Source organism: Rousettus aegyptiacus, unplaced genomic scaffold, assembly GCF_014176215.1.
Source record: "Rousettus aegyptiacus isolate mRouAeg1 unplaced genomic scaffold, mRouAeg1.p scaffold_m13_p_13, whole genome shotgun sequence".
NCBI classification, from domain to species: Eukaryota; Metazoa; Chordata; class Mammalia; order Chiroptera; family Pteropodidae; genus Rousettus; species Rousettus aegyptiacus.
In genome coordinates, this window is record NW_023416288.1 from 67,272,666 (window position 1) to 67,293,395 (window position 20,730).

A 20,730-nucleotide genomic window follows, 5' to 3' on the forward strand; every position below is an offset into this window, starting at 1 on the left:
ATTCACCAGAATTTATTTATGAGGCAGAATCACATGAAGCCTAAAGAGACAAACATTGACCAAATACAGAAATTACATCCATTTAGAATTTATTTGCAAGTGAAAGAAGCTAATCTGGGGACCCTCATAATTAATGGCATCTGAATTAAAGGGAGAATATGTGATGGATTTAGATTCCAGACACTGGCTGAAGAGCACTAGTGAAAAAGCAGCAGTGAGAGAGCTTGGGAGAAAGTCGATGTGACTATGGTGATAAACAGCTTGTAGATAACTTCTTATAATCTGTGACTTTCTTTTAGAGCAACCTTTCGCTGTTGTTTCCATTATTCCATTTGATTTGTCTAATAGATTGATTCAATGGGCTAAATTTGGCAGAGTGATAGCAAACAACTTAATTTTTATCCCAGTACTACTTAATTTTTATCTCATTCTCCAGGATCTCCCTTCCATATAAAATTTTATTCTATTATTTTGGCAGATAACAATTGTATATATTTAAGGCATATAACATAATGTTTTGGTCTATGTTCTGAAATGATTATCACAATCACTCTACCATATATACTACATACCATACTTATCTTTTTTGTACGTAGTGAGAACACTTGAGAATCTACTCTCTTAACAAATGTCAAATATGCAGTACACTATCATTAACTATAGTCACCATATTGATCACTGTGTCTTCAGAACTTATAACTAAAAGTTTGTACTCTGATTAATACCTCCCCTGTGCCCCCCGGGCCCCAGTTCCGTTAACCACCATTTTCTTCCTGTTACTATGACTCCCACTTGTTGATATTTCGCTTTTTTTGCCTGTGCTTTAGTGTTTCAAGAAAATCATTGCCAAGACTAATATCAGGGAGCTTTCCCCCTCTGTTTTCTTTCAGGATTTTCATGGCTTCAGGTCTTACATTTAAGTCTTTAATTCATTTTGAGCTGATTTTTGTGTATGGTATGCGGATCCAATTTCATTATTTTGCATGTGGATATCCAGTTTCCCCAGCACCATTTATTGAAGAGACTGTCCTTTCCCCCACTATATATTCATGGTGCCTTTGTTGACAGTCATGCAGATGGTTTTATTTCTGGACTCTCTATTCTATTCTATTGGTCTGTTTCATGCAGGATAATACTATTTTGATTATTATAGCTTCATTTGAAGTCAGGAAATGTGATGCTTTCAACTTAGTTCTTCTTTCTCAAGATTGCTTTAGCTATTCAGGGTCTTTTGTGCTTCCAAACTAATTTTAGGATTGTTTTTTCCATTTCTTTGAAAAATGCCTTTGGAGTTTCAATAGAGGTTTCATTGACTCTGTAGATCACTTTGGTTAGAAAGAACAGTAACAATATTTTTCCAATTCATGGACAAGGTGTATCTTTCAATTTGTGTCTCTAAGATTCCTTTCATCACCACCATATAGCTTTCAATGTTCAGATTATTTACCTCCTTGGTTAAATTTACTCCTATGTATTTTATTGTTTTTGTTGCTCTTATAAATGGTATTATTTTCTTAATGTATTTTATGGGTAGTTCACCATTAGTGTGTGAAAATGTAACTGATTTTTGTAGTAGAATACATATCCTGCATCTTTGCTGAATTCTTTTATTTTAACAGTGTTTTAGTGTTATCTTTGGGGTTTTCCATATACAAGATCATGTCATCTGTAGAGACAATTTTACTTCTTCCTTTCTTGTTGAATGCTTTTTATTTATTTTCTTGCCTGATTGCTCTGGCTAGGACTTCTGGTATTATGTCGAATAAAAGTGGCAAGCTCCCTTGCCTTGCTCCTGATCTTAGAGGAAAAGATGTTTTTCAACAGTGAGTATGATATTAGCTGTAGGCTTGTCATATATGATTTCTATATTATTATTTTTTTCCAGTTACCTTGGAGTTTGTTTAGGCTAAGAGAAAAAAGATTCTATGCAATACATACTTGATTCCTTAAAGAACAGTTGTGATAAATAACAGAAAGAATTAGGAATGCTGCACTTGAGATCCATACAAACACCATCATTTTGGGTTGGACATAAAGAATGTGTCAAACACTTTTCAAACTACTGCTATAGCTAATACATAGAGGCATGCCTTAGGTGGACATAGGAATGCAGTTTAGAAGAGAAAGAAAAAAAATCACAATGGAACTACTCACTTTCTTCAGAATCACTGAGCAAGAAAAGCAACATTGAACTACCATACTGATGTTACGCAACTATACAGTACCTTGACTTAAATTCAAGAGCAAAAGTTAAGACTCTCCTCCTCTAGTTTTGGTAAACTACTGCATGGTAAACTTAGATAACTCTTCTCCCTGGATTTTACCGGGGGATGGCCTTTTAAATTTTTTATTTAAAATAGGGCAGATTTGGCACTATCATTCTGTCACCAATCTTAGTAATTCTTGGGATCTCAGAAAGACTCATATTCTTTAACACTAATACAACATAGGCTGGAACTCCTGCTAAGGCAGCCATCTTGTTGGCTATCTTCCTTTTACCACTATGTTGTCCCTGATTTCTTCAGTTTATTTTGTGCATCGTTTATGTAAAAATCTCATCCATGTTGGTTTCCAGTGCCATTCGCCATCACCATTTCTGCAAGAAAATGTGAGCCTTGTCTACATGGAAAATTACAGTTCACAGACATTTTCAAAACACCTGTCTAATATTTCCACAAACACTTGAATTAAATCTAAAATGCCAAGTTCACTTTCTGAAGAATCCACACAGAAGATAAAATACAACACTGAATAATGTCTATAAATCATTTTGTTGTCAGAACCTCCAATTAATAATCCTAGGAAGTTACAAACATTTTCATCTTTCTTAGGTACCAAACAGAATGTCTCCCTGATGATTTGTTGTGGTGTATCTTCACTGTAGGCTGGTAGAACTTGGAGAGCCACAGCTTCCCCTGGTTGTGGAAGATGAGGATCTCCTAGATTATGGCTGAGCAGGTGGACCCAGTGGGCACCGAGGGCCAGGGTGAGGGGTTGGGCACAGGAACTGGTCATCTCACCAGGATCCTTGTTCGTGCTCCCCGAATCCATAACTTGTATTATTGAGATACATTGCAGAAAGAGATATGTATTTTTTCTTTGCGTAGAGGCTTATGATCCGAGAAAATAGTTTTATATATATATGTAAATTTGGCACAGATAATTATGATAGAGTCTTCAATAGAACATGTTCAAGCATTCAAATAGATTGCAGTAAAATAAAATCCTGAGGGGGAAATGGAATCAAAATAGAAGTTCAGGGTAAAAAAATAATGTCAAATTTCTGCTAAAGAGTTTTTTTTGTTTGTTTCGTTTTTTGTTTTTGTTCTTTTTATTGGATTGCAGTGGGACCATATTGCTGGGATAGTTAGAATCCGTTGGATCCACTTAAGAATGACATGACAATTTTATATTAAATGTCAATGTATACAGTATCCTAGAAATTACGCCCTTTGCAACTCTTTAAATTTATATTTAAAACTTCTATATGTCAACTTGAAAATGTGTGAAGAGGGTATATAATTTTTCAAAATCATTTTATGAAGTACATGAGAGAACATTTGAAGGGTGCTTTTCTAGAATATGCCATGTGTTGGAGCCAGACCAAACTCCGAGGTCAGAAGACTTTACGGTGGCCTGCCCCCAGATGCACACTGCTTAACTCAAACAGTTGGAATAAATGCCTTCATTCTTAGCTGCTCCTGTCCTTATGTCTAGAATTCAGTCCAGAAGGTACCCCTGGCACCCATTGCTGCTGGTACAGATCTTCGCCCAGACAGGCCAGAGCAGTGCCTAATGGTACAGTGCAGGACCAATCATTACTTGAGATACATGCACAGTAGTAAACGACTTAGAACACTGCTGTGAGGAATGAGTGGACATAGCACAGGTAAAGGATTTGCCAAGATCCTCAGAATCATCAATGAATGAGGGAGAATGATAATATTGATAACTAAGACATTTTAAGAAACCTAACTGAAAAGCATTTGATGCAAATTGGCAATAAGTTTTTATTTTCAGAAATGCCCAGAATCTATAATATTTAAAAATAGAAATGAAAGTTAAGGAAGTAGGATTTTTGAAGAATTCCTAATATTGAGATTTTAGTGTGATTTTAGTAGGTATTTATCAGGACAATATGATTTTAAAGGAAAGAATGAGACAGACTAGAGTGTCAATCCCAGCTTTGCCATACATTATCCATGTTATCATGGCTACTTACTTAAGTCTCTGATCATGTTTCCTCATTGGTAAAATGGAGAAAGAAGTGTCTACATCAAGGCTTACTTTGTGAATTATATGAGATTATGTAGGAACACTCAACTGTGTTCTGCTTTTACCTCTCCTTATGTACTTTGTATTTTTTTTTTTTACTTTTAATCTTTGTTTTGTGTGCTTATTTTCAATTTTTGTATTCATGTGTTTATTTTTTTACCTCCTTTAAACCTTTTCTCTTAGTATTATGTTTTAAAGTTCAGAGAATTTTCAGGAGGGAGCTCACATTTGATGAAGGGCTGAGTGATTTCGACAGCATGAAAGAACATTACTTTATGAAATGCAATATGCTTTTGTCTACTAGTCTTGCCTGAGATTTTTGGTTTGGGTGTTGTTATTGTCATGTAATACTTATGTGTTCAAAACCCCATAACTGTTTTTCTTTGTTTTGTTTTGTTTAAGATTTGAGAATTAGTTTCAATCCAAACGAGGTGGTTTTCAACATGAATAATGCCCTAGTGACAGGAAGGAACATTCTTTGGCTGTCGTATATTTACTATCAACATTGGTCTTGTTTCTCATTTGCTGTCAGTGAAGGTTTCTATCTGTTCTGGTACAATTCAGCTGTCAAAGGATCACTAGCGCTGTGCAGCAGAGCATTCTGCAGTTCACGGTAACTTTGCTGCTGTGTCTCCCTTTTCGGCACCGTGTTAGTACATTATGTGCAGGGCACTCGGCTGCAACCTGTACTGGAGCTGTGAGATTGAAATGCAGTTGGAAACTACTACAACTGACATGTGCATCAGCAAAAGAAATCCTTATATTATTGGGATTGTTTCAGATATTGGAAAATCTGAAAGAGTTTATGAAAAATGTCTTGCAGCCCTGTGGTGGTGAGAAGAGAATACAGAAGGTCATTTCTGTGTATCAGTGGATTCAAATGACGTTGGTGACCTGGAAATCCAAGCAGGGTAGGCATCAAAAATGCTGTAGTCTGTCATGCCTCTGATTGAGAGCAGGATGCTTCCTCTGGCCCTCCTCTGCTCATGGAATCTAAGTTATATTCCAAGACCAGTTTAACGTGGTTGATCTCAGCCTTCTCCTCTTTATTAGCACTTTTTAACTTAAACACAGTGTAATATCAATACAATGTATTGCAATATATTTAAATTTTTATATTTATTCTAGTGATTGATTATACCTTTACAGAAAACAAAGCTCATATTTTGGTAACATCCATGGTGTGTATATTTATGCATATATCCCTTATTACACAGAGATTTTTTTTTCAGTTAGGTAACTATGAAATATAATTACAGTAGTTGTAATAAGATGAAGATTGACTTTCTTTGCAGGTGAAATTTATTATATTTTATTGTAAAAACACTTCACATGAGATCGACCTTCTTAAAACAATTTTAAGTGCACAATGCAATATTGTTGACTAAAAGCAAAACGTTGTGCAGCAGATCCGTAGAGCTTTTTCCTCTCTGTAACTGAAATTACACTTGTCGAACAGCAAGTCCCCATTTTCCCCCTCCCGAGTCCTCAGCAGCCACCATTCTACATTGTTCCTTGAGTCTGATAACTGTAGATACCTCGTATAAGAGGAACCATGCGCTAGCCGTCCTTCTGTGACCAGCTAATTTTACTTAGCATATACCCTCAAGGCTCATCCATGTCGTCACATATGGCAGAATTTTACTCTTTTTTTAAAACAGAATAACAATTCATTGTGTATATACGCCACATCTTTATCCATTCGTCCATTGATACATTTTTAGGTTGTTCCATCTCTTAACTATTGTGAATAATGCCAAAATTTATATGGAAATACTAATATCTCTTGAGATACTGATTTCAGTTCTATTGGACATATACCTAGAAGTGGGATTGCTGGATCATACAGTAGTTTTATTTTTTAATTTTTGACAAGTCTCCATACCGTTTTCTATAACGAATGCACTATTATATATTCCCGCCAACAGTGTACAGGGTTACAATTTCTCCCCATCTTTGCCAGCACTTATCTTTTGTTTTTCAGATAATAGCCATTCTAATAGTTATGAGGTGCTATCTCATGGGTTCGATTTGCATTTCCCTATGGTTACTCATGTTGAGCATTTTTTTCATATGGCATCTGGCTCATATGAGCATGTGTTTATATCTTTTGGGTGGCCATTTGTACATCTTCTTTGGAGAAATGTCTATTGAATTCCTTCGCTCATTTTCTAAACAAGTTATTTGATTTTTTGCTATTGAGTTATAGGAATTTCTTATGTATTTTGGATATTAACCCCTTATCAGAAATATGCTTTGTAAACATTTTCTCCCATTCCAGGGGCTCCGTTTTCATTCTGTTGATTGTTTCCTTTGCTGTAGTCCTACTTGGCTATTTTTTGCTTTTGTTACTTTGCCTTTATTTTCATATTTAAGAAATTATTACCTAGACCAGTGTTGTGAAACTTTCCCCTATGTTTTCTTCTAGGTGTTTTATAGATGCATGTCTTGCATTTAAGTATTTAATCCATTTTGTGTTGATTTTTGTGTATGGTATAAAATGAATGTCTAGTTTCATTTTTTGCATGTAAATATCCAGTTTCCAAGTATTATTATTTGTTAAGGAGACTATGCTTTCGCCATTGAGTAGTCTAAGCATCCATGCTGAAGATCAGTATATGTGCAGTTTTATTTCTGGGCTGCCTATTGTGTTCCATTGGTCTGAACATTTGTTTTTATGCCAGTACCATACTGTTTTAATTACTATAGCTTTGTAATGTTTATTGAAATTAAGTAACATGATGCCTCCAACTTTTTTCATCTTTCTTAAAATTGCTTTAGCTATTTGGGGTCTTTTGTGGTTTCATTTGAAATTTAGGATTCTCCCTCAACCTATTTCTGTTTTAAAAAAATGACATTGGGGTTTTGATAAGGAGTGCATTGAATTTGTAGGTTGCTTTCAATAGTATGAACATTTTAATATTAAATCTTCCAACCCATGAACATAAGATATCTTTTCATTTATTTGTGTCTTCTTTAGTTTCTTTCATTAATTTTATGTAGTTTTTATTCTATAAGACTTTCACTTCCTTAGTTAAGTTTATTCCTAAACATTTTATTTTTTGATGCTATTTTAAATGGGATTGTTTTATTAATTTCCTCTTTGTATAGTTTGTTGTTAGGGTATAGAAATGCATCTAATTTTTGTATGTTGATTTAATATCCTGAAAATTTATTGCATTTGTTTACTAATTTTAGCAGGTTGTGTGCGTATGTGTATAATCTTTAGCATTTTCTACATACAAGATAATGTCATTTGCAAACTGCAATAGTTTCTCTTCCAATTTATATGCTTTTAAAATTCTTTTTCTTGCCTAATTATTCTGGACAGGAGTTTCAACACTTTGTTAAATAAAAGTGGTAAGTATGGACACCTCTGCCTTGTTCCTGATCTTAGAGGAGACATTTTCTCTTTTTTACCATTTAGTGTAATGTTAGCTATTAAGTTGTCATATATGGCCTTTATTTTATTGAGTTAAACTACTTTTTTACCTAGTTTATTGGGAGCTTTTATCATGAAAGGATGTTGAATTTTGTCAAATGCTTTTTCTGCATCTGTCGAGATGCTCATGTAATTTTTATCCTTCATTCTATTAATATCATGTGTAACATAAATTTGTGTATGTTGAAGTGTTTTTGTATTCCAAGAATAAATCTCATTTGGTCATAATACATGCTTCTTTTACTGTCCTGTTGAATTTGTTTTGGTAGTATTTTGTTGAGGACTTTTGTACCTTGTACATTAAGGATATTGGCCTGTAGTTTCTTGTATCTTTGTCTGGCTTTGGTATCTGGACACTGCTAGCCTTTTTAAATGAATTTGAAAGTGTTTTCTCTGCTCTTTTGGAAGATTTTGAGAAGGATTAGTGTTAATTTTTTAAAATTTTGGTGGAATTCACCAGTGAAGCCAATTAATTTCTGGTTTTTCTTTGTTGGGATGTATTTGATTATTAATTCAATCTCTTTGCTTGGGCATAAATCTGATCAGACTTTCTATTTTATCGTGAATTAGTCTTCATAGATTGTACGTTTCTAGGAATTTATCCATTTTTTCTAGGTTATCCAGTTTGTTGGTGTATAATTGTTTATAATAGTCCTTTATGATTCTTTTCTGTGGCAGCAGTTATAATGTCTCTTCTTCCATTTATGATTTTATTTGAGTCTTCTTTCTCTTTTTCCTATGTAGCCCAGCTAGAGATTTGGCAATTTGGTTTCGGAAATTTCTTCTCAAATCATTTAAGTGAAATTTTTCTCCCCTGCTAAGGTACAGTTATTAATATATCCATGTCAGTGATTTCCCTCATTATATTTTATTTATGAGAGTTTTGTCACTAATTTAATAAGATTAATCACAAGCTGATTATTTTAAAGTTGATATATATTTTAAAAAATTATGATTTCTAAGCCTTCCAGTTTATAAAGAAATGGACAGTTAAGTCTTCTAAAGCATTGATAGTAACCGGGGGATGTTTGTAAAGTGAGGCTTGTTCAGAGTGTAGAAACCAATTGTCCGTGGTAGTTTTTCTGTCTCTATGAACTCTAAAGAGAACTCTTTAAGATAGAAACCCCGTTATCTAGAAGATATGACTGTTTTCTTAAGCTTTCTTTTGTTTTACGAAAAGAATAAATTTTATGTAAACTTCAGGTGTTTTTTCCCCCTTGCACTTTTACATATTCCAAATTAAAACTATAGGCTCTGAAAACCTTGCTGCAAAGATATTGACATAACATGTAAAGAGAGTTTTGAAAAATGGGACACAAGCCTATTTTTAAATTTTTTTTTTTCAGAAAAGATTTAATTGACTTAAGACCACCAAAAAACCACAGTGGTAAATTTGGCAAAAGAAATAAAAGTGAAGAATTAGTCAATTTTTAGACAAGTACAAACACTTTTGTAATCCTGGCTCAAGTTTCTTTATTATATAAAATGCAAGATGGATTTGGTTGGCAAAGACCTGAAATCTTTTGGCTTATCAAATCGCTTATAAAATAGCAAAATTTTACCTGGAGTGAGTTTGTGTGAATTTCTCACTTTGTTCTAATGTTTAATTTTCCTTTTCTTGCCATAATATAGCCCTGTTGCCAGATGGCAACATTTGGATGATGTTGAATTTGGCAAATTCCCCTAAGAATCTTCAAAATTTTAATATTCGTATGTGAAAAAATCATAAATTTTGCATAGCTCTGCCAAAATGGTAGGGATGAAGTCTTCTGCATTTTTCTTTTTTTCCATATCCTGTATTACTTCACATTCAAATAAGGTAGATGTCTAGGAAAGAAAGTGAAACTATTTACTATGAATTTAATTTTAGGCATGTAAAAACATTATCATTTTTCACATTTACAAACTATATTTCATAGAGTCTTGTGTTTTTGTTAAAATTAGTCGCTGAAGGTCAACATTCACATCAACAATAAATAACTTTTCCTGTAGGTTCCCTCCAAATATTCAAAACGTTCACATCCAATTATTTATTTTTTTTACAGAGGAGCATTGTTTCAGATTACCTTATTCTCGTGGTCTCTGCAAATACTGGATTCTTGGTGAAGACCACAGAACCAACTTCTAGGGGAGAGACCCATTAGACCTTTGGTAAATAAGATCCACGCAGTCAGACCAAAAGACATACATTATTCAAAGTTCAGTTCCAAACAAATTTGTGTCATAGCAAGATTTTGGTGTACTTCGTTATTTGTTTGAGTGTCTTGCTAAAGCACACATTCTACTTATAGTGGGAGTCGAAATATAAATGGCTTAGAGTAAGGGTCTTGATTTCTGCTGCAAACTCATTAAAATGGCAAAACCAACTATTTCGGAAAGGCCCAGAGGAGTTTCATGAACTTAATGGGATTAGTCACTTTTGTGATGATCCTTAGTGACAGATGGACCTGTTTCCCCCATAGTCAGACAGATTGGTGATTACATTAAAATTTCATCGTTAATATTTTCTTGGGCATATCTATGAATATTTTATGGCTTAGCTTTTCAGCAAGGTCCCCAACCTAGTCAGTGACATTTGCTGTTTTCCCTCAGTTGGTGGGATCTTTAGAAAGGGAAAGCTTGTTTATAGCAAGCTGAGCTTGGCTTTGTTGCCTGACTCCATGGTGCTGCTCTTTCTGCTCACAAAGAGGCTAATTCCTTTCCTTAGCTGCCACATGTGGGGTTCTGCTTTGTTTTCTTTCCATCATGTAGCTCATGACGGCCTGGACAAAAAGTGTACATCCATTTTATAATTATCTATTTCTTAAGACCCATCCACATTATTATAACTTCATCAAAATTGTTCATTGTTTTATAGCACTTCTTATGTTAATTAAGATATATTACAAGTTGGATAATTAATCTCATCCAGGAATATTTATCCATATGGCGTGAATGAGCAAGAATTTCACAAAAGAGTATAATCACTCTCTTTTATTAGATAGGAGACAGATAAAATTTATTCTTTATTACTTTAATGTGTAAGTAAGAAACTTTTATAAGGGGCCAATCCCTATGATAGAATACAGAGAAATCACTTTCAGGTTCAGAAGGCTGTTACTAAAAGTAATTCTACAGTCGACAAAATCTTTTTAATTATCCAGATTGATACTGGACAGCATATTCTTTCTGGATATATTCACTTGAGAATCATATAGACTCAAATTAGAAACATTTATTTTTCACCTTTAACACATTCTCTTTTCATCTGAGTATGTGGTACCTCTATCTACAGAGATGCCTATACCAGAAACTTGGGCATTTATCATTTTGCCCTCTTTCTGATCCCCATATCTAAATCCTATTGATTCAGCCTTCATGATGCCCCCAAAATCTACCTCCCTTCCCACATCTTCATTGCCAGTACCTTGGTTTGGGCCCTTGGTAATTGTATTTCAAGAGTCTATTTGGTCTCTTTGCCTTCGTTATTGCCTCTGCTTCAGTCCAGTGTCTAAAACACTGATCTGGTCGTGTCATTCCTGCCTTAACAAGTTTTAGTGATTTCCCTTGGCCTTCAGGATGAAGTCTGGCATGAGAGGCTCTGCATTTACCTGACTCCCACTTGCATCTCCACATCTTGCCAGCCATGGTGTTTCCAACCAAGAGTGCTGTTGCATTTGTATGAGAGCATCTTTTCACCAGTGGAACTGCCCCGTACATCACAAGTTATTTAGCTTCCAGAGCCTCTGCCTATAACATTTTTAAATGCGGCCAGCAGGAAGAGATACCATCGTTGGGGAGAACAACTAACTTTCTTCCCTCAAGCATGGCCTTCCTGCCTTTCATTCCACACCTAGTTGCCTACTTTTTGCTTTTCCTTTGAAGGCTCAGTTCAGGGTACTGTCCTCTGTGAAACCTTTCTGAACCCCTGTCCTCTACCCCTCCAGAAAGCTTTCTTATAATACCTTCTATACAATCTATACCCTGAACTCCCACTGTATGTTGGAGTTGCCTCTCCTTGTCTGCTGCTCCCCCCAAACTGTGAGCTCTCTAAGGGCAGAGGCCAGGTCTTATTCAACACTGCAGCCCCAGGATCTAGCTCAGTGACTTGCCTCTATTTGATGAAGCCTTTGATCCTATATAACTGGCAACATATTCTCTTGAATCTATTAATTAAATGTCAGTAAGTAATTCATCTATAGGGAGGACGGATGACAATTAACTTAGAGATGCATGTAAAATTAGCTAGCCTTCTAGTATTCATGCACGAGAACATCAGACATGAGTTTGAATGGACTTAGTAGCAATTGGGAACCAGTTGTCACCCTAATTTCTACCCTCTGCAAAGTTAAAGTCGATCTGCTAAATGACATTGTAGAAATCACTCTCTGTGGCCCGAATATTCACAAAATGAAAATATTAGTCTCAATATCCCTCCTATCTTATACATTCGGAACATTCGTGTAGTGATGAAAATATTATATAACATTAAAATCTCCTTTATAAATTACATGGAGTTTCTTAGAGAAAATGCCCCTTGAATTTAAGCTAGAATTTTAATATTCCTTAAAGCTATTATAATGTAACTTTTTAACTGTGAGGGTGCTTTTCAAAAATACCTCTTTGTAGCAAATGTAGGATATTTTAAATCAAATACACAACTGTGCTTGTTTTCACTTAAAAATGTTCCACCCACTTCAAACTTTTGCATATTCGAATAAGGATTAACAAAGTAACAGCCGATAGGCAATTAAGAAACAGGAAGTTGTAGTTCAAATAATAACTAACCAGGCAATCAGATTCCATCCATTTTATCAATGCACGTGATTTTGGTGGTCAGAGGACCCAGGTAATGTTTTGTCTTCTAAAACCATGTTATTCCCTTTATAAAAATATTAAGATGCCAACTCTGGATCTGTCACAGTTTCTGTATGCTTCCATTGAAAAACATGACAGATGTATTTTATCCAAGTAAATCAGAAATCCATGCTTAAATGCTGTGATTCTTCTTAAGTTGTAACTGTATCAGCATATTATTTGATTGGTTAAACATAATGTTTGTGAAGCTCTAAAAGGGAAATTGGAGGTAAACTATTCTCCGATCTTAAGTTAGTATTTAGTTTTACAATATTACAAATAGTCTTTGCCTCAGTATTTCATTTTTTATTTGGGGAATACTTTTTAGTGATTAAAAAAATCTATCAGAGATTCACCTCATGGAGAAAATTATGGTTACTATTTAATCAATAATGTGGCATTTTGTTCTTTCAACTCTATATTAATTCTCCACTTAAGCAGGGCACAGGTGCAAAGATGATCGGATAAGAAAAGTATACCCAAAAAGTCAAGTGGAAAAATACAACAGCATAGTTTTCTTCAAGCACCATCAGCTTAAATAAATTCAAGCTGTTAAAAAATATTTACTCAAACTTATATATACAGATAACAGAAGAGTATTTACTGAAGGGGTGGGCGTGGGAGAAGGACATAGAGGGTAAAGGGGGCCAGATATATGGTAATGGAAGGAGAATAGACTTTGGGTGGTGAGCACGCAGCAGAGTATACAGATGTTGCATTATAAAGTCGTATATCTGAAATTTATATAATGTTATTAATTAATGTTACCACAACAAATGTTATTAAAAATGTTGATCAAATACATTATTTAAACACACCTGTTACTCCTTAAGGAAAGAAAGTTCCACTTTTCCACAGTTGGCCAGGAAGGAGATAATAGGTAAGAAATGAATAGCAGTCTCAGGTAAACACACTTAGAATACATATATGTGCTGTTTATCAGCCATGACAGTTCTGATATGTAGATATGTTTTAGAATCTTTCCGAACCAATGTGAATATGCTAAAAATATTGACAATATTATTTTAGTGAAATATAATGTCATATTTTAAAATACAGAAGTGGCTTTCAGATTTCGGTGATTACTTTTATTTGACAACATTTCCCCCAAACATTGAGTTGGTTACTTTATCCATAAAATTTCTTCATCTGTAAAAATGATCTATTTTGCATATTTGTTGTATACATCGATGGCAGTCTGATCTAGAGCTATTGTACATGCAACTTGTGCAGTTGTCCAGGGTGACAGTAATTTTAGAAGTGTAGGTCCTGATCTGGCCCAGTTCCTTGTCTGTGTTTAGCTCAGTAAAGCTGGCTGTCAAGAAAACTTGGTTTTCCAACTCCCGTGGCTCTCCTCATAGTCCGTTGAACTCTAGACTGATGAGAATAAAGTATGTGATATCATTCACTTATTCAACAAATAATTATTGAACTCTGCTTTGTGCTATTGTTGCACAGACGCTAGGATTGAAATGATGACTCAAATCAGACATAGCTATGGCAACCGGCACTTGTAATCGAAAGGGGAAAGACAACCATTAACAACTAAACACCCAGGAACGTGTAAGTGCAAACTGGGTAACTGCTTTGAAGAAAAAAAATCTACGCAATATGATCAGAAGCAAATATATGCCATGATAATGTGCCTTATTTGGAGGATTGTCCAGTGGAATAGGTGGAGACGGTTAGGAAAGTCTTTCTGAGAAATAACCCTTGAGTTCTCAACAGAAAAACAAGTAGTAGTTAACCAAACATGGCAGGGAATAATGTGAAATGAGCGATCAATGCTTCTAACAGTAAGTGCAGTGCCCTAAGCCAGGAGCCTTCTGGGTGGGTGTGGATCGGGATTAGAAGGGTTGAGCTGTGGCTTGAGGAGTAGCCGAGGGCTGGGTATGTGCAACCTTGAGAGCCATGTTAGATATTAAACTTGATTCTCTCACTTTGTTCCCTCATCTTCCATTTTCTCTTTTACCCTTTCCCATCTGCTGTGGTAGAAACTGAAACGTACTTAGGAATTTTTGCTTTTGTTTAAAAATATAGACTTTTTAGTACCTCTCAGAGCTATAGAGTCTTTCTCCAGAAAAGCAGACCAAACCGCTTTCATATTCTGGAGTTTGGTGGGAAAGGACCATTTGTAAAGAGAGCTCCTGTGTAAAACAGCAGTTTTTTCTTCTCTCGTCATTGCAGGAGGCTAGTTAACTGTTTATGACTGGTTGCTCCAGCTCTGTAGCTGGATCAAACAATGCCACAGATTTTCCGATCTCGCTTCTCAGGTTACCTTAGCCTTTTTCTCCTGTGCTTCTCTCTGTACTTATTATTTTCCGATTGTTCCGTCTGCAACTAACTTTTTTGGATTACACCCAATCTGCATTATCTGCCCGATCCTGCCGATGCTATATAGGCTTCAACGTCCACCACCACGTCCCTGTGATTTGATTTGACCTGTTTCTTGGCTCTGGTCATTCTAGTCAGTTCATTACGTAACCATTTTGTATACTCTATTATTAGCTTCACCTTTAAAAATAAGGCCCTGTCGGTAATCATGGTGGCTCAGGGACAGAATGAATGAAGTGGAGGAAAAAAGAAAAAAAGAAAAGAAAAGAAAAAAACTCAACAAGAGTCTCCCTCTGCAGGTAAAAGGGGAGAGATCTGCCAGGCGGAGTCTTGAATCTTAAGAGAGCTAAGTTCACCTCTAGATTTGACTTCCCACCAACATATCGGTGACTAATAACTTCACCTAGACCATAAAGTTCTTAGACTAACCAAGATAAGCACCAGCTTTGTACCACTGCGAAGTACTATAAGGTTGAAGTTTTCTGTTGTTGTTTCAGAATTCTTTACAAGCAGAAACAATAAAGATTTAATAAAGGTGTCAGGAATTCCAATTACCTTATATGCTATTTTAGAATTTCATGCAATTTTTCCCAAAGTTCTTCCTACCTCAAGGTTGGGCATTATGACTACAGCAAAATAACTCTCACTGTTTAAAGAGTAGGCAAAGCCAAAACATACATTAGCCATGTTTTCTGGAACCAGAGGCAGCGAGTGCCAGCAGTGACTATTCAGCCTGTGATGTTTGCCAGATCCTGCTGCCTGACCAGCTTTCTCCTGAGGCTGCTTGCAATGGTGTCACCACGATGCAGTGTGCTCCACTGGGAGTTCCTGGAGCTGGTTTCGGGCCCCGACAATATTTTGTGTGCTCGAGCATCCACTTGCCTCTGCTCCATGCATCGCGCCCTTGTTGAAGGCCTGATGCTCTTGCTACCTCCTCAATTCCTTCAGGAAGGGTCTCAGGCAATGCTACCGACTCCGGAACCTGGGATATTTGTGTAATTCAGAAACTTCTGTTGTCCTAAACTCCTTCTGTGCACTTGGAAAGTTTTTTATGTTGTCCCAGAAATATGTCATTTAGAAAAGAAAAAGAAAAAAGTCACTTTATCTGCAGAGAGACCCCAGGAAAACTTCCTAGGAGAAATAAAATAAACCTGTGTAGATGATGCAGTCTTGCTGTTCCCTGTCCCAAGCCCCCGTGTTGCTGCTCTAAGACAGGACCAAGTCTTAGAGCAACTGGAAACAGCTGGGGAGCATTTGCTTTTAAATGTAAGTCGTTAAGAATAGGAAGCCCTAACATTATAGCACTTTGGCAATTCCAAGGTCTTCAAGTTAAGAACATATAAAGCAAAACCTTTTCGCACCCATATATCTGGCCCCAAAAAATTTCTGTTTTGAAATTCTGTCAAGTTAGAGATTAACTTGAAGATCTAGTAAAGCGAGTATGTACTAGTAACTGATGGACGTTCTAATTTACTAATTAGTGATAATTATAGCTTAATAGTTTGAAACCCTATATTTTAAATTTCGGTAATACTTCTTATCTTTAAAAAATAATGTATTAATTCTATTACATTTGAGGGTTTTTTTTTTTCCCCTCAGTTCATACAACACATCCACCTTTTGCTTTCAGTCAAAACAAAAACAAAAACAAAAAACAAAAAACAAAAAACCTGGAAAAGAACAGGCTGATGTTCACACATAAGCTTCAAAACTGAGGGTATGAGAACAGTATGAACAAATATTGATAAATTTCTGTAGATGATTAATTATTGGTTTATGTAGTACAGATGTGCTCATTTATATACCATTGCATTTTATTATTTAAACCTCTTTCTAGAGATTTGTGGGTTATAACAAACTTTATACTTTTTTGTTACATCAATTTTATATATCAGTTACTTGTTTTCCGGTACATAAGTTCTTAAAAATCTTGATTTTCATCGTATAAAAAGTTACAAATTTTTGTACTGTCTTGACCAAATGAAATTGTAATGCAAGATGTGACAAATGGTTCTCTTTAAAATTAAATGCTTCAAACTAATGTCTTTGAACTATTCTGCTATGAGAGAGAGAAAGGAAAATGCTTGTGACTGATTATATCTTTTGTCTTTTCTGAAACTTGATTTTGTGCTAACATGCTTATTACTACACTTGCCCAGAAGAAAATAGTACAAGTATAATGTGATTTCTCTACTTTTAATATGGGTGTTTAATAGCATGAATACTTCATAAATTAAATACAGACTTTAGAGAATAACTTAACCCTGTAATTCTTGAGATTTTACCATCTTTAAAGCAACAAAATGGAAGCTGTTTCTTCAAAGGGAAGGGGAGATATCCAAGAGCCGATAAGGGAGAGAATGAAGGAACAGCCATAGGATTTTTATTATGAAAATGGTCATTACCCATCTCCAAACATTTTTCTGCCTTAAAGTACAAGATGTCCTATCAGGATTTCTTTTTTCTTTGTCGTGTTAAAAGAAACAGATGACTTTGTATTTTCTTTCCTTCATAATAAAAAGTTTTAATTTGGTGTTTTTGGAAAATATTCCCGGAAGCTTAGAGTGATAAAACTTAGTTACTTTAAAGGATATTTTCTAGTTTTTCTATTAAAATTTGCATTATGTTGTCATTTTAGACTTTAAATTCATTTTTTTTAAAAAAATGTTAATGATAACACGCAAAAATGCATTAAGATTCAGAGTAACGCTAGGTTTGTAACTGTCTTGACCTATTCTAGGTTTGTTTTTTATTAATCCTTCTCCTTCTTCCTTCTTTACTCTTCATCTCTCTCTCCTCATCCCCTCTCTATCCCTCCCTCCTTCCCTTTCTCTGTCTTCCCCCATCTTTCTTCTTTGTCGTGTTTTGCCGTTAGTTGATATCTCTCTCTTTTTGTAGTTTCTCATATTGTCTGGATTTTCATGTTATCTTTTTGAAACTATTGAAACTTTACTGTTCACAACTATCATTTTTTTCAGGTAGGTATTTTTGTTTAGACAGTAAAGCTACAGTAATACTTCTTTGGATACAAATAGGAGTAATTGGCATTCTGTGCGCTTTCTGTACAGCAAATGCTGTGCTATGATGGGTGTTAACATGAATTGTTTTCACTTGTGTCTCAACGATTTCATAAAGAAAGTATTAGGTTATGGTAAAGTTGTTTGTCCAGGGTCACTTTGCATGCTAGAATTGGTACTTGAGCTTAGAAACTGTCTCTGTGGTCTGTACTCTTTAGCCCTGTCTTACTACCACTGGACTCTATGGTAGGCAAAGTCTCAGATACTGGTTTTAATTTTTTCTTTCCTTTTTAAAAAAATTACTTTGACTTTTTGTTCTCACACATCTTTATATGAAATTGTTTAGAACAGTGTTGCGATATTTGTGTCATTAATTTCATTTAGGCTATTATCTTTGATATGTAAAATAATTCCTTTGGTTTTATTGAAAGGATAAAGTAGAATACTTTAATGTCTTAAATGACAGTGTAATAAATGTTATCCTTATGGCCTAGAAAATCAAGCCATAATTTTATTCATTGCCATAGTTATATTGCCTGGGGTATATTATTAACCTCCATGTGATTCAATTTAGATATCACAAATAGAAATTTCAAATCCTTTTCAGGTATGTCAACAACAGTAATGGCAATAAGGCAATTTTTATAAACACTGTTGATCATCCAACTTAAAGTAACTTAAATATATAGAAAATTCATTTAATAGTATACTCAATATATTTTTAAATGAAGTTTAAATCTGTTCTACAGATTATTGAAATTGAAAGGTAAGGACGTTTTTACAATATATTTTTTAGCTTTAAAAAGTCTTAGGTTTTGTATTACAATGAATTATTTTAAAATGTGGGCTTCTGATTATAGTAGGACTGTTCATGATAAATTTCATTTACATAAGAAAATTTCTTACGATTCAACCTATTTAATTACTTAGGATAAACTTTTACATTTAAGAACAGTTTAAAACCTTGGGTTATCTTAGAATTCTGTCCTTGACCTTTTGTTCTTCTCGGTATTTACGTGAGAACAATCAAATATACAAAAGGATTTTTTTTTGCAGCATTTCTTATAATAGTTAAAATTAGAAATAACCTTAAAGTCCATGAACAGAAGAGTGATTGAAAAATCATGGCACAGACTTACAAGGAGAATATTTTTCGATCTTGAAAAGAATTGTGTAAATCTGTGTGCTGATAAAGATCAGTATGTACTGTTATATAAAAAATGTGTTATAGAACAATTTGAATAGCCCATTTATTTAAAAATAAATACTAAATATGCATTTAGACGCATTCACATACAGATATAGATACATAAATAGCCTGGGCTTGTAAGGTATAAATCCCTACCATCATCGAGTTTTAATGGTCACCCTTTACAACCTCACTCATTCTCATAGCTTTTACTACCATCTCTTTGTTAATAACTCTCAAATCTATATCTCGTTTGCAGCCTTTAGCAAAAGTTCAGACCTGAATTTCTAGCTGCCTATTAGAATCAGACACTTGAATTTTTCAACTAAGTCCCCTTTACCTCTTATAGTTTTGGCCATGGTAAATGATGTGTCACCAACCAACCACATTCCCATGAAAATGGTACTTATTTTTAATATTTTTTCCCTTAATCTTTGGCTTAAGTCCATCAGTGTTAGATAAAAGTTTGATATACTTGGGCCCTGGGAAATCACTCAGAAATCTTAAACTTGTTAAATATTAGATTATTCTCTTCCAAAAGTGTCTTCTGCCTAGCTTTTACATCGTCTTAATTGGTCATATTATTCAGAAATCATATATTTAAAAACATTTGTACGGTGTTCAACGTCGTTTTTAAAATACTTTCAATATTTCATTATTTAATTTCAATTTATATAATTAATAATCAGGCTCTAAGTAATTCTTTTTAAACTTAATTCCTAGTTTTAAATTATTCAATAAAAAAGTGATAGCCCTGTGTATTCATAATGTGAGGTCTTAGAGTGATATTATATTTTACAGGTCCTATTAATACATGTGTTTTATGTACACATTTGTTTTAGAATAGTTTTAGAGTATTCATGGCCATCACCAGCAGGACTCTGACTAATAGGAGATCAACAGATAGAAAGAAATGCAGCTTTCTTTATGTAACAAAAGCATATTAAAACTCACTTACATAAAGATAGTTGCACACGCAGGACATAGCTTTGTGCCCTCAGTCAACCAGGCAAGTTTCCCTGGCATCCAGTCTCCAAGACGGTACATGGTTGCTGGTGATATTAGTTGATACTCCTGAGGATGCATACCACCAGACTTTTCTGGTCAATGAATCACGTCCCATTCTTAAACATATTTATTTCCTCTTGGTCCCTACAAAGGAGCCATGAATTGTGCCCATCTGCTTTGTCACCAAATACAAAGTAATTGAAAATAACTCCAAATCACTTTGTTGAATCCATATCCTCCATAAGACAGCAGGAAGAGACCTCGGGCCTATTTGAAATTGATTGCAGAAAATTTGAAAAGATTTTCAACTTCCCAAGAGAACGTCTTAATCAGTGCTATCAAATATCTGATTCTTGCATGTTTAAGTTATGAACCAAAGCATTTATTGAGGCAAATATTCTTGGATGAAAATTATATCATGTTAATCCTAAAATTATGAAACTAATTTATCTGTAGTTGGATAGTTTGTTAAAATAGTTGCAGCATGAAAAATCTTAATAATTATATATAATTATTTGGCTTTCTAGCCTTGTAGCTGGATCCTTATTTCATGTTTCTTATTATGAAATAAGTGATGTATTTGGAATTGTATGTCATTGTTATTTGATTATTTCAATAATTCCACCTTT

At 34.6% G+C, this 20,730-nt stretch overlaps 1 protein-coding gene and 1 pseudogene across 20 annotated transcripts in view; one reads left to right on the plus strand and one right to left on the minus strand.

The window, feature by feature from the left end:
- Positions 1-20,730, plus strand: part of CADPS2 (calcium dependent secretion activator 2) — a 465,193-nt gene that overhangs the window by 213,395 nt on the left and 231,068 nt on the right. The gene's annotated exons all lie outside the window — the stretch shown is intronic.
- LOC118610793 lies at positions 2,502-11,416 on the minus strand (annotated as a pseudogene).